Genomic DNA, 14600 nt, shown 5'->3' on the forward strand with positions numbered 1-14600 from the left:
GTAATATTAGTTTACAGTTTTCAAATGTTGAGCGATCACATTTTTTTTCTTGTGTGACTTTTGTATATGTTAGTACGTTATTCGTTTCATTTTCATCCCTTCTTGTTTTCCTTTCAACATCTTTAGGTGAGGGTTTCATTGCAATTCTTTTCTGTTGCCCATATTTAAATAAGATGTTTTCTTGTATTTTTGTCTGAGAAGGATTTTCGTATTTAGTATTTTTGTAGAGGGTGGGATCAAGCCAGAATAGTTTTCCTAACTTCACTGCTAAGGGGCCTCTGTCGTTACCATGGAGAATCCAAACAGATGACCTCCCCGTGAAGCCACTTCTACAATTCTGAGATCTGCTTCATCTGGGTCCATTCCACCAGTAGCTGAAACTTGTTTCTCCCTGGCTTTCAGGATTTCTGCTCTACTCCCAGCAGTCTTTTCCTCAAAACATGTTTCTGTCTCCATTGAAATGAGTTTTTCCTGGATATTTCTGAGATTCTTAAAGAATTAGGCTGCCTCAAGACTTGCTGATTTCCTGCGGCTCCTTAGGGAATACTCATGAGTATATTAGCTCTCCAGTTTCTTAGTTTCACTGATTATTTTCAGATCTGTTTCCCAAGGATTCCACTCAGATTTAGGCCCTCTCTTTGATGACTTAAGAGTTTTGGGGCAATTTCTGTGTTCTGGGGCTCCCTGGACATCAGAACTTCTCTGTCGCTTCCATCCACAACTTCTACACAGACTAAATCTGAGTTATGCAGGATCCTGCTTTTTTAGGTCATGTAGCCCCTGCCCACTGATGTTCTGGGTTTCATGGAGGTTACTCTGTCACCAATTTTATTGAAGTTATCTTTTGTCTTTTTTTCCCCCTTCCTAGTTTCCCTCTTTCTAGACTGAGGACATTTGGAAAGATTCAAACACTATACTGCCATCATGGTCTTGCTCTTTCTAGAAGTCTCTCATAAAATCTTGAGCAAAATGGCTAAAGGAGGCTTTCTAATTTCCAGGGCTTTGGGCTATGTGATGAATGACCACTTATTTGAGTGCATCACTCAAAACAAACTTACCTTTACCCCTAAGATGGCACTCTATTTAAGGGCAGGACTACTCTCCACAAATATCCTGCCAAACTATCATTTTCAAAATGTTGAAGACATGACTCATATAAGTATGATAAGAACAACCATCAAGGGCTTATTTCACCCATTAATAAGGACAGAACAGATAAGATGGTAAAGCTTAGTAAAGTTCCAAGAGGATTTAAAAACCAAAGGTTTAAGTAATTCATCAGGAAAGGCAGTCTAAAAATTTAGGGAAAAAAATTGCTGGGTTGGATACAAAGCTGGTTAATGTCCCACAGGGCAATACAACTAAAACTTTTGGGGTTATCTTTTCTAACAGATAGAAATCTACAAGTTAACATGTAAATTAGTATACAGACTTCTATCAAGCGGTAAAGAGCACTAGAGAATTAAATAATCATTGGAGGAATTTATTAAACAATACCCCCATATGACATGCTGTACTCTTTTTTGATTTCCAAGTTTTAGGTAACTTTTCTTAACAATGCCCAGTGAAATTATCAGAGTTCAGCTGCAGAAACCTCAGTCTTGCAATCGTGTAGAATTACTTTCTGCCCTCACTAGACCTGGGAATAAACCTGGAAGACATTATTAAATATGGGTAATGTCACACATAATGAGTTACATCACATATAATGTAAAAATATATTCTGAATCTTCCAAAAATGGTCCACTTTTATGTCATCTACTAAAAAAGTTCCTCATTTGTTTTTGACCAAATATATTCCCTATATTTCTATATTTCACACTCTTCTCCTTATAAATCCTCTTACACACATCCTTCTGACTAAAGAAACAGTGAGGATAGCTGGACCCGGGAGATGCCTGAATCGTGAAGCACAAACACTGCCAAGACATTCGCCATCACTTGCCTCTGCTTTTCTTTGTCAGTGACATTCTCTCATATCATCTCCCTCCTCATGGCAGGGACCACTGTTACCAACAATGCTTAGTTCCTCATGTACAAAATCAACGTGAGCATTTTAAATTTGTGAGGGACTCTAATTGACCTGACCTACTTTCTGTGCTTACCCTCTAGACTAATTGACACTGGCCAGGAAGTGGGGAAGATACTATGATTAGCAGCTCTATAATAACCACATGACTAGACTAAGTAAAGGAGCACTTTTCAAAAAGATGAAGGGAAGATTGCCTCCAGAAGATGGCAGGAGTGCTAGGCAGACAAAATAATAGATGTCCACCAAAACTGATCAGTCACATAATACTGACAAATGTTTTTATATAGAGACAGGATAATAAATATGATTTGTCTATTTATCAAACAAATTGTTGCACAGGATTAAGATTATAAACTCAATACAATAAACATCATTTTATTTAACATACTGATTAATTATATATTAAGACTAAAATTAAAACCTTTACATTTATCATCTATTTGTATATTTATTTATCTCTGTATGTCTTCATACTTACTTATAAAGGAATATTAATAAATCCTTTATTAGAAAGTATCACATGAATACTGAACGAAAGGAGAAAATTACATTTGGGTTGTCTTTCTGTAAAATGACTTAGTTATTTTGTGCCACAGAGGTCTGTTTTTTATTGTCACAATATTCTGTTAGCCCTCATTACTTCTAGCAGAGCTCTTAAATAATTTTAACAAAAAGTTCCTTATTGCTTAAAAGAGTTAAAGTTTCTACTAATTATTGTTTCTGGTTGTGGTGTTTTTAAAATAGTGCCTGGACAAAACAAATACATTCTCCATAACTTGTGCTTGCCTCTAGAAACTTATGTCTTATGGCTATAAGTTTTTTCCTCTAAACACTCTTGATTTTGCCTTTCCCAAATTTAGGCCCCAAATTCAGAAAAATAAAACAATGTGGATGATAGACGTGATTTACAGATGGAATAGAAAAGCTTTATCTTTATCTCTGGGTCTCCTGGATGACATTTTTGACTCTTGGCCAAGAAAACCTCAGTTTTATGATCAGTTAGTTAGAGGGTAAGACTTCCTTGGGAACAACCTCCACCCTCCAGATCAGTTTCTTTACAGATGGTGTGTCACTGGCCAAACCAGTTCAGTTAGCTGGGCTTGATTATGTGGACTTCCACTCCATTGGTAGACCTCAAGCTGAGAGTTCTTTGAAATATCCCAGAAGAAGATAATCCCCCAAAATGACAGTTGACTCAACACTTAGTCGAAGCTAGTGATTACATAAAGTAGTCAGTTGCTGCTCCAATCTCTGGAATGAGATTAATTTTCAGAGAACTCAACACCCTTTTCCTCTGGGTTTGTTTTACTACTAATCTTGCCTATTAGCGTACATTGAAGCTCCCCAGTGACTGACTAACAGGCTCTCAGCATGCTTTCCCACGCCTTCGTTTTCTTGCTTCTAAACTCCTATGATCTTTTTGTGCCATTTAAGGAGAGACAAAACATTCTTATGCATTTTTCTCAGATCGTAGTCACTGCTGTATATCTGATGGGTGGATCAATACCCACTTGACCCTGCTGAAAAAAAATTAATACGTGTTTTTTAAAACATTTTCAAGATAGATTTCTTGTACAGATTTCTTCTGGTACTGAAATTTCTCTCATGTCATGAATCCCAACCTTCAACTTGGTAAAAACTGGACTTTGCCTCCACATCAACAAAATGCTTCTTATGAGATCATTAAACCCTGCCAACCAAACCCAGTTTACTGAGGACCGGGAACCACCCTCATTGAATGGTCAGTTTGCTCTCTTCAGAGTCACTGAATCCTGCTTTGCAGGAATTGTTTAACTTCACTCAGAAAACATGTCTGCCTGTAGGGCCCAATGATTGATTCACTCCTGATAAGATAAGCAATGTTTATACTCTCCATAGAGGCTGTTCCCCTCTAAAGTACTATTTCTTATGTGGACTCTACCACTAGAGGCCCATCACACCAATTTAAATTCATCAGCCGAAGTATTAATGGACAACCACATAACGCTTGACTTCTTTTTTGACTAACCAAGGAGGAGTTTATGCCAGAACAAACATACTTTGGTGCAAATACATAAATACTAGAAGAGACTCAGCTGGATTTTTAAGCACATTTTTGAGACCTGGGTTAAGTCATCCAGGCCCCTTGATGAACAGTCTTTTACAAAACTAATAATTTTTTTCTGGTAATTGCCCGTATTACAATTGGTCAATGCAGCCTGTCTAGATTCTTAAGCGCTACTCTACAGACACTTTCACATCAGACGATTCAACAATTTATTCTACGATAGAAGGATCAGAAGGGACTAACTCTTGTCCAACTTAGAAGTAACAATCCCCAGACAATCTAACCAGAAGAATCCTGATAATGGGAAAGATCTGATCAAAGATTAATATCCCATAGTATGACTTTTTTGTTGGCCAGAAGTGGAGATGAAGAAAGAAAAAAGCAGCCCTAAACCTATCAACTGGTAGCTGGCCTAGTTTCTACCATGAGGCCACAGTGTACCTCTGCTAAACATAAATAATTTCACAGAATATCAACGTCAATTGAGGACTCTTCATGACCATGATGGGATAAGACAAAACTAAGGTCACTGCGTAATTATGCCTGAGTAGCAACACCATGCAACCACAAAAATTACCAAATATCCCATTTTCAGCTAACATGAGTGACTGCTACTTTTTCTCCAACAGCAACTCTAGCCATGCTCCGTTCCTTCTGCTTCCTAGAAAAAAATTATTAAAATACCCAATCACTGTATTGCCCCTGTTTTATGAAGGCACCTACACATACACATAAATACCTGCATCCTCAAATCTTCCCCCCAAATCACCTAACATAAGCCCAATTTCTACAATGAGCCCTTTCTCTCTCCCTCTTACTAAGGCATCCCATTCTTCCCCACAGACTGCAAGTCTTCTTGCTGTAGGAAGCTTATAAAACTAAATTCATTTGTTTACAGGGGTGTTCCTAATGGTCCTTGACTGGTAGCATTACCAAATGATTGACTAAATGGGGCCATGTAAAGTACCGGACATACGATATACTCAAGAAATTTTTATGATCCATTTTTTTGTTACAATTATGATTGATAACAACTATCCAGTAATCTGATCAAATCAACTTTCATCTTTGGTATGGTCAAAAGTAAGGATTTTTCTATCATCAGATCTACAGAGATAATAGTATCTAGTTGGCTGTGAGTACATTATATATGGAGGTCTCAATTTATTTTCATTTAATTGTGACTTGTTTGAGTTAGTCATTTGCATGATATCTTTAAAATACTTTTTGTGGCTGATTGACTTGTCAACTCTGCTGTAGTCCCATTAAGGGTACTAGAGTGCAGTAGTTAAAAGCATGGGCTCTGGTCAGATAGCCTGATGGTTGTGCCAACTACTGGCAATTTTTGACAAGTAACTTCTTTTGAACTCAAGAGCCTTTCTATGATAATATTATCCACTGTATTAGTTTCCATGGGCTGCCATAACAAACTACCACAAACTGAGTGGCTTAAAACAAAAGAAATTCATTCTCTCACAGTTCTGGAGGCTAAAATTACAAAATCAAGGTATAAGCAGGGCCATGCTCCCTCTAAAGCCTCTAGAGAAGAATCCTTCTTTGCCTCTTCCTACTTCTGGTGGTTTGCCAGCAATCCTTGGCATTCTTTTGCTTGTATTTGCATCACTCCAATCTCTGCCTCTGTCATCACATGACATTCTTCCCTATGTGTCTGTATCTCTGTTTTCTCATCTTATAACACCAGTCATTGGATTAATCCTTTCTGACTTTATCTTAACTAATTACATCTGCAAAGATCCTATTACCAAATAAGTTCACACACTGCGGTTTTGGGTAGACATGAGTTTTGGGGGACAATATAATGCAGTACACTCACCACATAAAATTGTTGTGAAAATTAATAAGAGAATCCATGTAAAGGGCATAGTAAATACTCAATAATAATCTCATTATTTTCATCGTTAAAATTATTTGTGAATTTATACCAGCAAAGAGAGTAATAACACACAAGCAACTCTTTTATTGACTGGAAATAGGAGTTATTTTAGGTTAGGTCAATTTATTTTAAAAGTATTAATATATAAAGAGTAACTTCAGCCATTTCTCACAAGAAAAGCAATCCAATATTTAAATTCACATCAATTTAGTCAAGATGTGTAATAAATTAAGAATTAATTTAAGAAATATGTGAAGGTTCTAGTTTCAGGTAAGATGGAGTAAGCATACTCCATCCTGACTCCCCCACTGAAGACAACTAGAAAACATGAAATAATGTATAGGAAAGTTAGTTCAGAACTATGAAAAGTAGATAGCAGCAGGTGGATTGGGAAAGAAGACCAGAACTCAAGGACCACTAGGCTCTCTCAGTCTCCCTCCTCCAAACAGAAAGTGGGCAGCAGGGTGCAGACAGAGAACTTGAGGAGAAGACATCTAGTCCCGGCTTACAGAGGGAAAATCATGATACTCTAAGAGCATGAAAATCCCCCACTTTTTTCCCTCTCTTTTTTTCTCCATTCTCCTATGCCCTAGTTCCCAAGCAATGCCATGGTAGGGGTTGTAGCATTCTTAGGTAACAGGGTCCAGCAGGATCCAAAACTGGGCAGAAAGGAAACCTTCCTCTCTTTTCACTGGCGCAGCAGTTCCAAGCAGGTGGGCCCAACCTCTGTTGCTTCTATTCTCTCATCACATGGCCCTGGACACAGGCACACTTACAGAAACACACAACAGAGCAGCAGGGTAACCAAAGCTTAAACCTTCTAGATGGAGGACCAGAAAGAGAGCATTAAGGGACTAGAAAGTAACAAGGAGATTGCAGTGAGGGAGGATTTTGGGAAAGCAATCCCGTAAAGGCGTTTATGAACTACCCTGGGCTCAGCCCTGAACTGTGTATGCTTGGATACCATTCAGTATAGCAAACACTTTGAGAAAGGAGCTAACAGATAGACCACTGCCTAGGTCTCAGACTTGCCACCAGGTGGTGGACATGCAAGATAAATCCAAAGATCACGGCAAAATCTGAAAACCAGATAGTGGAAGCACAGTGCACAGAAGGCAGAGGGAACCTTGTGGCCTAAACCTAACCAGATTGACTGCCTTCTAAAACAAAAATATCAGCATTCTACAGGATTTAAACACGGTCCAAAGTCTTATAACCTAATGTTCAAAAGTCCTTAATATAATCCAAACTTACATTGCATGTGAAGAACAAGGAAAATCTGAATTTGCGTAGCATAAAACCAAGAGGTGTTAATGCCAAGATGTCATAGATGCTATAATTATTTGACAAAGACGTTAAAGCAGCTATTACAAAAGTGCCTCACAAACAATCAAGAACACTCGTAAAGCCAGTGTAAAAATAGAAAGTCTCAGCAAAGAAATAAAAAATATAAGGAAGGACCAAATGGAAATTTTAGAAATGAAAAACATAACTGAAATAAAAAACTCATTGGACGGGCCAGCCCAGTTGTGTAGTGATTAAGTGTGTGCACTCCGCTTCAGCGGCCTGGGGTTCACAGGTTCAGAACCCAGGCGTGGACCTACACACTGCTTATCAAGTCGTGCTGCGGGGCATCCCACATATAAAGTAGAGGAAGATGGGCATGGATGTTAGCCTAGGGCCAATCTTCCTCAGCAAAAAGAGGATTGGCAGCAGATGTTAGCTCAGGGCTAATCTTCCTCACCAAAAAAAAAAAAACAAAAAACCTCATTGGAGTGGAATGGAGAAACTCTCATTCATTGCTGGTGGGAATGCAAAATGGTATAGCCAGTTTGGAAAACAGTTTGGCCATTTCTTACAAAACTAAACAAATTCTTACAATATGATCCAGTAATCGTGCTCCTTGGTATTTAACCAAAGGAGTTGAAAACTTATGTCCACAACAAAAACCTGCACACAGATGTTTATAGCAGCTTTATTCATAATTGCCAAAACTTGGATGCAACCAAGATGTCCTTCAGTAGGTGAATGGATAAATAAACTGGTATATCCAGACAATGCAATATGATTCACCACTAAAAAGAAATGAGCTATTAAGCCATGAAAAGATATGGAGCAACCTTATATGCATATCACTAAGTGAAAGAAGTCAATTTGAAAAACCAATCTGTATGATTCCAACTATATGAGATTCTGGAAAAGATAAAACTTTGGAAACAGTGAAAAGATCAGTGGTTCCCAGAGATTAGGAGGGAGGGAGGGATGAAGAAGCAGAGCACAGAGGATTATTGGGGGCAGTGAAACTATTCTGTATGATACTGTAATGATGGATACATGACTTTATACATTTTTCAAAACCTGTAGAATGTACACTACCAAGAGTGAACTCGAATGTAAACTATGGACTTTGGTGGATAGTAATGTGTCCATGTAGGTTCATCAATTGTAACAAATGTTCCACTCTGGCAGGGGATGTTGATAGCGGGAGAAGTAGCGCACGTGTGGGGGCAGGAAGTATATGTTCTCTCTGTACTGCCTGCTCAATTTTGCTATAAACCTAACACTTCTGAAAAATAAAGTCTGTTTAAGAAAAAAAATAGAACTCACTGGATAGGCTCAGTAGCAGAATGAATGAAAAAAGGCAGAAGAAAGTTTGAGTGAATTTTAAGATAAGTCAACAGAAATAACTCAATCTCAAAACAAAGAAAAGATTTTTCAAAAATGAAAAGAGGAAAATGGCAGAGTAGGGAACTCCAGGGCTCTGTCTCTTTACAAAAACGACTAATGAGCTGGCAAAACCCGTCAGCATCATTTTCTGCAGACCTCGAGAATCTAGTCAAAAACTTGCAACAACCAGGGGAAAGCTCGAGGAAGAAAGAAGTTGCTGCTTTGCGTGAAGAGAGGGCTGTGGTGATTTAAACTGCCTGCCTACCAGCCGCCACACTCCTGATGGGTGGCAGCCATGAGGACTGCATCCACACTCCTGGTCAAGATGCTAGTGCCAGACGGAGCAATGCAGCTTTTATTCTTAAAGAATTGTGGTTGTGGGCTCCAGACTGCCTGGTGGCTCCCGGAAGGAACATGTAAGGGCTTGCCTATATTTTGCCTGACTCAAAGCATTCCTAGGGCTACAGTGGCTGCCCAGGGGGCTTTTGCTGTATGCGTTTATTTATTTATTTATTTATTTTTTTGCGTGTGTGGAAGATCGGCCCTGAGCTAACATCTGCCAATCATCCTCTTTTTGCTCAGGAAGACTGGCCCTGGGCTGACATCCAAGTCCATCTTCCTCTACTTTATATGGGACGCCGCCACAGCGTGGCTTGCCAAGCGGTGCATCGGTGCGCACCCGGGATCCGAACCAGCAAACCCCGGGCCGCCACAGCGGAGCGTGCACACTTAACCGCTTGTGCCACCGGGCCGGCCCCTGCTGTATGCATTTAAAGACAGAATTATTGGCTGTGGCAGCCTGGGGCTAGGGGTAATAGTTGGGACAAGCAACAGACAGACTGAAAAGTCTAGGAAAGAAGAACTTGGGAAAGGAGACGGGAGGGCTTTTAAAGGCTCCTATGTATACCAGGGAATTGAGAATGCCACACATATTGTCAGGGCTGGGTACATGCTCAAAAAAGGCCTGAGAAGACCCTAAGCTTTCACCTCTGACTGGCCTTCAGGCTCTGTGCAAGCTGGAAGTGAAGGACAAGGCAGAAATGTAAGCAGCCTGGCTACGTGTTGAAGGAGTACCCCAACATAGAAGCAGTCTGCAAAGACTGGAAGAGGATTTTTTATTGTTATTGTTCCAAGCATGGAAGGAAACTTAGAACACCAAGTGGCCACTAAGTTAACGGAACACAGACTTCACATAACAATGACAGACTTAACAAAAATAATTTAGAGAAGGTAAAACAAGCAGACAATAACAACCCACAGCAAACAGTAACAACAAACTTTGAGGAGGGGGATATATCTGATTTCCAGAGTTGTCACACTGTAATATTCAAAATCTCCAGTTTTCAACAAAAAATTACAAAGCATGCAAAGAAACAAGAGCATATGGCTCACTCACATGAAAAGAAAAAGGAAATTAATAGAAACTGTCCATGAGGACAGTCAGGCATTAAGCCTACTAGACAAAGACATTAAATCAACTCTCTTAAATATGCTAAAAGAGCTAAAGGAAATCATGGAGAAAGAACTAAAGGAACAGAAAAAAATGTCTCACCAGATACAGAATATTGGTAAAGAGACAAAAATTGTAAAAATGAACCAAATAGAAATTCTGGAGATGAAAAGTACAATAATTGAAATGAAGAATTAACTGGAGGGGTTGAACTGTAATTTGAGGAGGCAAAAGAAAGAATCAGTGAACTTGAAGATAGGTCAATTGAGATCATCCAGTTTAAGAAGAAAAAAGAGAAAAGAATTAAAAAAATGAACCAAGCCTAAGAACCCATGAGACACCATCAAGTATATCAACATATACGTAATAGGAGTCCCAGAAGGAGAGGAGAGAAAGAAACAAAAAGAATATTTGAAGAAATAATGGTGGAAACCTTCCAAATTAGATGAAAATCATGAATCTAAATACCCAGGAAGCTCGATGAACTCGAAGGAGCATAAACCCAAAAGATCCACAAGAAGACACATTATAGTCAAATTGTAAAATCCCAAAGACAAAGGGAGAATCTAGAAAGCAGCAAGAGAGAAATGATTCATCACATACAAGAGATACCCTATGAGATTAATAACCAATTTTTCTTTAGAAACTATGGAAGCCAGAAGGCAGTGGGGTGACATATTTAAAGGGCCAAAAGAAAATAAATAGTCCACCAATAATTCTATATCTGGCAAAACTATCTTTTAAAAATAAAGAAGAAATTAGCACATTCCCAGATAAACAAAAACAGAGGGAGCTGATCGCTAGGAGACTTGCCCTACAAGAAATGCTAAGGGGAGTCCTCCAGGCTGAAATGAAAAGATACTTGAAACCATATGAAGAAATAAGTAACAATGATAAAAGTAGCTACATAGATAAATACAAAAACCAGTAGTATTACATTTTTGGTTTTTAACTGCTCTTTTTTCTCCTATATGACTTAAAAGACAAATTAATAAAACAATAATTATAAATCTATGTTAACTGACCCAAAATGTAGAAAGATGTAATTTGTAAAAATAACAACACAAAAGAGGGAGGGGTGGAGTTTTAAAGGATCAGAGTTTTTATATACTTTGAAATTAGGTGGTATTAAGTCAAACTTGATTGTTACAAAGTAAGATGCTAATTGTAATCCCAGGGTAATCCCAGTACTATGGACTGAATTGTGTCTCCCCAAAATTCATGTTGAAGTCCTAACTCCCAATATGATGGTATTTGGAGGTGGGGCCTTTAGGAGGTAATTAGATTTAGATGAGGTCATGAGGGTGGGATCCTCCTGATGGGATTAGTACCCTTATAAGAAGAGACCAGAGAGCTTCCTCTCTCTCCCTCTCTCTTTCTCTGTTTCTCTCTCCCTCTCTTCCTCTCTGTATCTGTCTCTCTTTCTCCCTTTCTCCCTCTCTCTTCCCCACCATGCGAGGACACAGCAAGAAGACAGCCATCTGCAAGCCAGGAAGAGAGCTCTCACCAGGAACTGAATTGCCAGTGCCTTGATCTTGGACTTCCCAGCCTCCAGAACTGTGAGAAATAAATGGCTGTTGTTTAAGCCACCCAGTCTACGGTATTTTGTTATAGCAGCCCAAGCCGACTATGACATCCAAGAAAAAATTTTTTAAGTACACAGAAAAAGAAATCAGATGGGAATCAAAATAGTAAACTAGAAAAAAAATCACTCACAGAAGAAGGCAGTAGTGGAGGGATTGATGAACAAAAAGGGAATAAGACATATAGAAAACAAGTAGCAAAATTGCAGAAGTAAATCCTTCGTTATCAATAACTACTTGAAACATAAATGGATTGAACTCTCCACTTAAAAGGCAGAGATTAGGAGAAAAGATTTTTTAAATGATCCAAATATATGCTGTCTAAAAATGATTCACTTTGGATCCAAAAACACAAATATATTGAAAGTAAAAGGATGAAAAAAAAGTCCATGCCAAAAGAAAATTCCAAAAGAGACCTAGAGTGGCTATACTAATATCAGATAACATGGACTTTAAGATAATAATTGTTATGAGAAACAAAGAAAGACATTATGCATTGACAAAAGGGTCAATACGTCAAGATAACAATTATAAGCATATATGCACCTAATAAAAGAGCCACAAAGTATATGAAGCAAACACTGACATAATTGAAAGGAGAAATAGATAGTTTTACAGTAACAGTTGGAGACTTCAATACCCCACTCTCAATAATGGATAAGAAAACTAGACGGAAAATCAGTAAAAAAAAAAAAATAGAGGACCTGAATGATGCTATGAACCAACTAGATCTAAAAGACATCTATAGAACACTCCACCCAAAACAGCAGAATACATATTTTTCTCAAGTGCACATGGAATATTCTCTAGGATAAACAATATGTCAGGCAACAAATCAAGTCTCAATAAATTCAAAATGATTGAAGTCATAAAAATCAATCCTATTTCTATGTATTAGCAATGTAGGATTGGCAACAGGATTTTTAAAATGCCTTTTAAAATAGCTCTAAAAGAATATTCTACCTATACTTAGGTAGAAATCTAACAAAACAAATATAGGATGTGTATGCTGAAAACTTCAAAATGCTGAAGACCTAAATAAATGGAGAGAAATACTCTGCTCATGGATTCAAAGACTCAATGTAGTAAAGAGAACAAATTGATATATAGATTTAACTCCATTCCAATAAAAATTCCAGCAGGATTTTTGAAGACACGGACAAGCTGATTCCAAAATTTATGTGGAAAGTAAAGGAACTAGAATAGCTAAAACTCTTTTGGAAAAGAAGAATAAAGTTGGAAGAACTACACTATTTGATTTTAAGACTTGTAATGCTGCAATAATTAAGACAATGTGCTATCAGTAAAGGAAGGGATACACAGATCAACGAAACAAAATAGAAAGTCCAAAATAGGCTTACCCAAATATGGCCTCTGATTTTTAACAATAGTGCAATGAAATTCAGTGGAGAAAGCATAATTTTTTCAACAAATGGAATTGGAACAATAGCATATCCTTACGTAAAACAAAACAAACACTTCTAGCTAAATCTGCTAGATTATACAAAAATTTACTTAAAATGGATGACAGATAAATGGAAAACATGAAACTATAAAACTTTTAGAAAAAAACATAGAATAAAACTTTTGTGACCTGGGGCCAGATGAAAAACTTCTTTGACATGACACTCAAAACACAATACAAAGAAAACTGAAAAATTCAGCATTATCAAAATCACAATCTTTTGCTCCATAAAAAACACAGGTAACAGAATAAAAAGACAAGCTTCAGACTGAGAAAAAAATATTTGCAAAGCACATATCCAGTAAAGAACACATATCAAGAATTTACCAAGAAATCTCAAAACTCAACACTAAGAAGACAAGTGAGTTAAAAAAAGGGAAAGAGATTTGAACAAGTACTTCCCCAAGAGGAGATATAGATGGCAAATAAGTACATAATAAGGTGTGCAACATTGTTATCCACATGGGAAATGCAGGTTAAAACAAAAATGCGATACCATGACAAGTCTATCAGAATGACTAAAAATAAAAAAAGTACTGACAATACCAAGGGCTGTCAAGGATGCAGAACAACTGCAGCTCAGGTGCATTGCTAGTGGAAATGCAAAATGTTACAACCATTCTGCAAAGCAGTTGGCAGCTTCCTACAAAGTTAAACACACTTACCTCATGACCTGGCAATCCCACTCCTGGTTATTTAGCCAAGAAAAATGAAAACTAAAAATACCTGTACACAAATGTTTGCAGCAGTTCTATTCACATTCACCAAAAACTGCAAACAACCCAAATGTCCTTCAAATAGAGAAACAAACTGTGGTACGTAAATATACTGGAATACTACTCAGCAATAAAAACAAATTAGCTGTTGATACAAGCAACAACCTGGATGAATCTCAAAGGCATTTTGCTGAGTGAAAGAAGCCAATCTCAAAAGACTACATATTGTATGATTCAATTCGTATGATATTCTCAAAAGACAAAACTATAGCAATGGAGAACAGGGGCTGGGAGTGGGGGATAGTGTGATTATAAAGAAATAGCAAGAAGGAGTTCTCTGGGTTATAGTATGTTTCAGTATCTCAGTTGTGATCTGTACATGTGCTAAAATTCATAGAGTTGAATACCAAAAAAATCAATAATAATAAAAATAAGGAAACATATACTAGCCAACATCTCAGCACACAAAGGTGCACAGTAAGTGTTTGTTGGATCAATTTACAAATGATGTTGAAGACCACTACTGCCCATGTTCCACACTGCCCCAACCTAGTTGAAATTCTTGTGTCTACTGGCTGACCATGCGTATGTAAGCAAGAATGAGTGTCCTGGAGAGAGGGCAAGTCAATACAGACAAACTTCAGGACGCTTTCACCATCGTGGACAAAGTCACCTTTGATGTTACCAGGTCCAAAGTTCTCATTTTATAGACAGTACAGTCCTTTGCAGGAAGACTTTAATAAACA

The sequence above is a fragment of the Diceros bicornis genome, chromosome 3 (genome assembly GCF_020826845.1).
Source record: "Diceros bicornis minor isolate mBicDic1 chromosome 3, mDicBic1.mat.cur, whole genome shotgun sequence".
In the NCBI taxonomy this organism is placed as follows: Eukaryota; Metazoa; Chordata; class Mammalia; order Perissodactyla; family Rhinocerotidae; genus Diceros; species Diceros bicornis.